This window comes from Anabrus simplex, chromosome 6 (assembly GCF_040414725.1).
Source record: "Anabrus simplex isolate iqAnaSimp1 chromosome 6, ASM4041472v1, whole genome shotgun sequence".
Taxonomy (NCBI): domain Eukaryota; kingdom Metazoa; phylum Arthropoda; class Insecta; order Orthoptera; family Tettigoniidae; genus Anabrus; species Anabrus simplex.
In genome coordinates this window covers 53,579,655-53,585,654 of record NC_090270.1, presented here as the reverse complement: position 1 = coordinate 53,585,654, position 6,000 = coordinate 53,579,655, and positions in this window count along the sequence as shown.

Genomic DNA, 6,000 nt, shown 5'->3' with positions numbered 1-6,000 from the left:
CAGCAGCTAAGCCATTGAGCTAATGACACCCTCAATAATAATGGTGATGATGATGATGATGATAATAATAAATAAGAATAAATAGCCAACAGAACAGGTTTAAGAATTTCTGTAGAGAAAAACAAATTCATGACAAATATAAAATATGCTCCAGGATGTCTAATAACAGAAATTTGTCGAATAAGGAAAGTAAAGAAATTCAGATATTTGGGAGAGACAGTTCAAAAGTCGGCTCTGGAAGAAACGATAGACAAGACGGAAAGAGACTGGGAATAACTCAAACATAAAGTGCTTGTCTATAAACCTGAAAGAACAACGTTATAACACAGTAGTAAAACCGGAATAACTATACGCGAGTGAATGTGTATGGGGACATACAAGCCGAATAAATTAGAAGTACTGGAAATAAAATTTATACGGAAAATATTCGGCCCACTAAGAACTACAGAACTCTGGAAATCAAGAATAATGAAATGTACCGGAACATAGAAAACATAACAGATACAATGCGGAAGAGGCGATTGATATTTTTTGGACATTTATACAGAAAAGATGATAACAGGTTAACCAAACAGATCTTTAAATATATTTGGAACAAGAAGTCAACAACAACCTGGATGAAGTAAAGAAAGATTTGGAAATAAGCTGAAAATGTTCCGAGGAGAGTAAACGGATGCATAGTGATCAGATGGAGGAGCATTGGAGGAAGAACAAAGGATTAAGCATTGAAATTGTCACGGGGTCCCTAGAAGACCCTAACGGAGAAAGAAAGATAAGAATGAATAATAATATCTGGTTAAAGAATTTACCTGTCATATTGACAATCTACTGCATGATTATTTCCGACAATAAAATATATGAGTTAAAATGTCAGAATGCAGTGGGCGGTCTCAACGTTTTTCTTCTTCTTCTTCGGAAACCCATACTTTTCCATGTTCATAATCTTGCAGTGCAGTTTTAAAGGTGTTCTTCCCCGTTCCTATGTGAAGTGCGCTGTGTTTTCAGTGAGGAAAATACCTTAATAGTTTTATGTGACGTTGTTGTAATGGATGATGGCGACGAAGTGTCCTAAATATGATGAGATGTTTTCCTGTTAAAATAGATGTTGAATGAGCCTGGGGCTCGATGTTCCCGACTTCTTGTTCTTTACGACATGCTGAGAGAGTAGAGTGGTTAAGGAGGATTCTAGATTTGGTCATCGTATCCTCCTTAACTAAGCTGAGATCTTATAAGCAGAATACGAATTTCGCGTTGTGAAAAATCCTTATGGGGACCCTGTAAGTACGAAGGATGTTCAATGAGGTAATAGTATAAACGGTATTCTAAATAACGGGTACTTATCTCTGCACATGGTTATAAGGGCACTTAGGGGTTGTAGTAGGGATGCAAAGGAGAAGGCACGTAATTTTCTGGTACGACCCCAACCAGAATATAGTTCCAGTGCATAGGATCATAACCAGGATTACCTGATTCGAGAACTGGAAAAATCCAAATAAAACCAGCACGATTTGTTCCGGGTGATTTCCGACAAACGAGTAGCGTTACAAAAATGTTGCAAAGTTTGGGTTGGGAAGACTTGCGAGAAAGGAGACGAACTGCTCGACTCCGAGCTGTCAGTGGTGAGATGGCGTGGAATGACATTAGTAGGCAAATAAGTTTGAGTGGTGTCTTTAAAAGAAGGAAAGATCACAATATGAAGATAAAGTTGGAATTCAAGAGGGCAAATTGGGGCAAATATTCATTTGTAGGAAGGGAAGTTAGAGATTGGAATAATTTACGAAGGGAAATGTTCAATAAATTTCCAAATTCTTTTCAGTCATTTAAGACAGGAGTAGGTAAACAACAGATAGCGAATCTGCCACCTGGGCGACTGTCCTGAGTGCAGATCAGTAGTGATTGATTGATTGATTGATTGATTGATTGATTGATTGATTGATTGATTGATTGATTGATTGATTGATTGATTGATTGATTGATTGATTGATTGATTGATTGATTGATTGATTGATTGATTGATTGATTGATTGATTGATTGATTGATTGATTGATTGATTGATTGATTGATTGATTGATTGATTGATTGATTGATTGATTGATTGATTGATTGATTGATTGATTGATTGATTGATTGATTGATTGATTGATTGATTGATTGATTGATTGATTGATTGATTGATTGATTGATTGATTGATTGATTGATTGATTGATTGATTGATTGATTGATTGATTGATTGATTGATTGATTGATTGATACATAGTTTTCGGGGTCGCCAAAGTGAATAGCGACACTCCGGATTTTTAGTATCAGGAGACAAACCACGTGGGGGTAAGACACCCCAGAAACCATTAGGGGCGGGGGGCAAGGGGGGTCATATATAAAAAGAAACGAAAATAGTGTCGAATCGATACTTTTCGGGTTCGCTTAGATGAACAGTGACATCCAGAGAAATTTTTAATTCCAAGTTCAGCCCCCTTTAGGGTGGAGGCAAGGGGGAGTGATATATAAAAATAATCGTAATTAGTGTCGAATCCACAGTTTTTGGGGTCGCTGAGATGAATAGCGGCAGTCCGGAATTTTAGTATCATGAGACAAACCACGTGAGGGTAAGACACCCCAGGCGCCCTTAGGAGCGGGGGGGGGGGGCGAGGGGGCTGATATATAAAAATCATGGAATGAATTGTCCAATCCATACTTTTCGGGGCCACTGAAATGAACAGTGTAACTCCGGAATCCTTTAAACCAAGTTCAACCCCCATCGGGGAAGGGGGGAGGTATATAAAATTATCGAAAATAGTGTCGAATCTATAGTTTTCGGGGTCGATGAGATGAATAGTGGCACTCTGGACTTTTAAAGTCCAAATTAAGGCCCCTTTTGTGGTGGGTGGTTAGGAAGGGAGTTAGATATAAAATAATCGAAAATAATGTCACATCCATGGTTTTAGGGGTCGCTTAAATGAGGAGTGACACTCCGGTTGTCGTTTAAGTCCAAGTTGATCCCCAGTTGCCAGGCGGGTGAGAAGGAGTCAAGAAGAGAAAATATCCAAATGACCGAGATTAAGGATGTTTTTTGTACGTTCCAGTATAACTGTCAGCAGAACTTAATACAAATATTACCTACTAACTGAAAAAATACTAAGGGGGAAAGACACCCCTTGAAGCCTTAGATAAGGGGACGAAATGTAATTAAGACTGAAAATGACCGATATTAGTGTTGAATCCATACGTTTTGGGACTACGGGAACAATTTCAAACAAACTTGGTCACTTATGACTTATTATCAGGAGATAAAGTGCGTGGAGGTATGACAACCCTACCACACCTACGACGGGATGAGATGTAGAAATAATCGTAAATAGTGTCGAATCCATTCTTTTCGGGGTCGCTGAGATGAATAGTAACGCTCCATTTTTTTTAGAAGTCCAATTTCTGCCTCCTTTCGCATAGCGGTGAGTAAAAGTGAAAAGCAAAATTTCGAAAAAGACCGAGAGAATGGACGTATGTATGTATACTGGATCTACTGTCTTAGGGGTAAGAGACTCCTAGCCTCTAAAGTAGGGGCGAAATGTAAAAATTAACCGAAAACGACTGAGATTTGTGTCTAATCCATAGTTTTCGGGGTCGCTGAAATGAACTGTGACACTCTGGATGCCGTTTAAGATAAAGCTCAGTCCTACTCGGCAGGCGGATGAGAACTGGCAAAAAATTGAAAACGTCCAAAGGGACAGAGTGTAAGGATGTATGTGTGTATGTTCTAGCATATCTCTCAATCAAACTTGGTATACACATGACTTACTATACAGAAAACATTACTGTGGAGGTCAGATACACCTAGCCCCCGCTGGTGTTGGGGAATGAGAGGGGCTGACGTGCAAAAATAAGGAAAATAACCAATATTAATGTCGAAATCCATTGTTTATGTGTCGCTGATACGAACTGTGACGCTGTGGATAGCGTTTAAGTCCACGTTCAGCCTCCATCGAGGCAGGAGCTGAGAAGGGCTTAAAAGTAAATAGTACAAAATGACCGAGATTAGTGTTTACTCGATAATTAAATAACTTAAAACTTGAAGTCAGTTACATCTAAATAACTCTAAAACTACATGATAAGTCGTAAAATCAACATCTCAAAAAGAATTCAATAAGCATTCACTTCGCACTTAATTAACTGGTAATATAAATATTAAAGGTAAACATTCAAAAACTATCCGGGCAACGCCGGGTACTACAGCTAGTGTTGTTATAAGGGCTTAAGTGAAACTATGCATTGACTTACATTAGCGCTCGTAGTGGTAGAAAAACCAAACTGCTAATCTAATCGACCGGAAAACGATGATTAAGAAAGGATTGTAATGTTTAGGAATAAATAAAGAATATATTCCCGTATTTCATTATTTTTTATTTACCTAAAATTCTAAGATCATATCCCTAAGAAATTATCAACATTGAGTTGTTTGCGTGTGGATTTTTTTCACACAAATATATGTTCTACATCTCCTTCCATCACAATTACTTCCAACGTAATAGCTTCTTTAACTTCACTAGAAATACGAACCAGATTATCATATGAACAATTATTCGAATCATTATCACTACCAGCAGAAATCCTAGTATCAGAGATTAATCTTCGATATAGTCCCTCATATTATTTTCAAACAAACATTTCTTTCGTGGCGCTCGCCCTTTCTGTTTATCTCGTCAGTTCGTCAGAAAAAGTATATAAAGGACAGGACATAAGATATATTTTAGTCCTAAGATTTCTTGAATGTGGCTGGGAATTCTGCCATCTGTTGAGAATGGTGGAAAACATTTTCCACAGAGATTGCAATACTCGAGAAATTACTGATCGATCGCAAAATAAATAGACAATAGTATATCGTTCTCGATCCTGTCTTTCGTAACCTATAATTAGGTAGGTTACATCGACCTAGCCAATGAGTGACAAATATGTGGACGTTCTGAATGCATGTATGTACAGAATATTAATTAATCAGTCCGTTTGTAGTCGTGCGGAAAGTACAGGAAAATAGAGTACAAAGAAAAAATTTCCTACTCTGTTAATGCACCCCATGGGTGACGTTATTTAAGGGTTTGAATTATTCATCAAAAGCTTACTATTTGACCGCTGTCACAGGGGAACAATCAATTGTCGCGCCGTGCTCTGTGCTGATTAGAGGTAACATTAATCTTAAAATTGTGTTTACCAGTCCAATTCTTTATCGCCATACTGAAAGGCCACTAATTAAGGTCGTCTTCCTATGAGAGAAAGTAAAATTATTAAAAGAGGAGGAGTGACAGGCGAGTGACGTAGCCACTGTATTCTTAGCAAGGCATCCATAGTTCGAATCTGATGGTCAATGCATGTGGAATTTAAGAAATGGAAGTCTCATCTGTGCAGCTCGGTTTCGACGTAAGACTTGATCAGGATAGGAGAAATCGGGTAAAAATATGTTTATTTTCGCTTTTGATTGAAGTATCTTAGGATCATTTTACCGAGCGAGTTGGCCGCATAGTTAGGTTCGCGTAGCTGTGAGCTTCAATTTAGAAGATGGTGAGTTCAAATCTCACCGTCGGCAGCTGTAAAGGCAGACTTCCGTGGTTTCCCATTTCCCCTTTAAGGTTGCATCTTAATTAAGGCCACGGCTGCTACCTTCCAAATTCTACCCCTTTCCCATTCTTGAGTCTCCGAAAACCTTCGATGAGTTAATTCAATGTTAAACCACTACCAAAACGAAAAAGACGATCATTGTGCGCCCACAGTAATGTAGGATTGCCGAGTCTATTTCTCACCAAGAGGGATAGAGTTCATTTTCTGAATGGACCCTCAACTGAGGCTTAAAGCGATTCACTCAGCCTCGTGGGCTCCTTAACAGTTGAGCTGTCTGGGGCAGAACAGCAAACCTGGAAAAGAAAACAAAGCCCTCTGATTATGAGACAATTTATACAAACACGTACACACACTTTACCCATGGATATTGGACAAACAAATGCCAGTAGCCCAG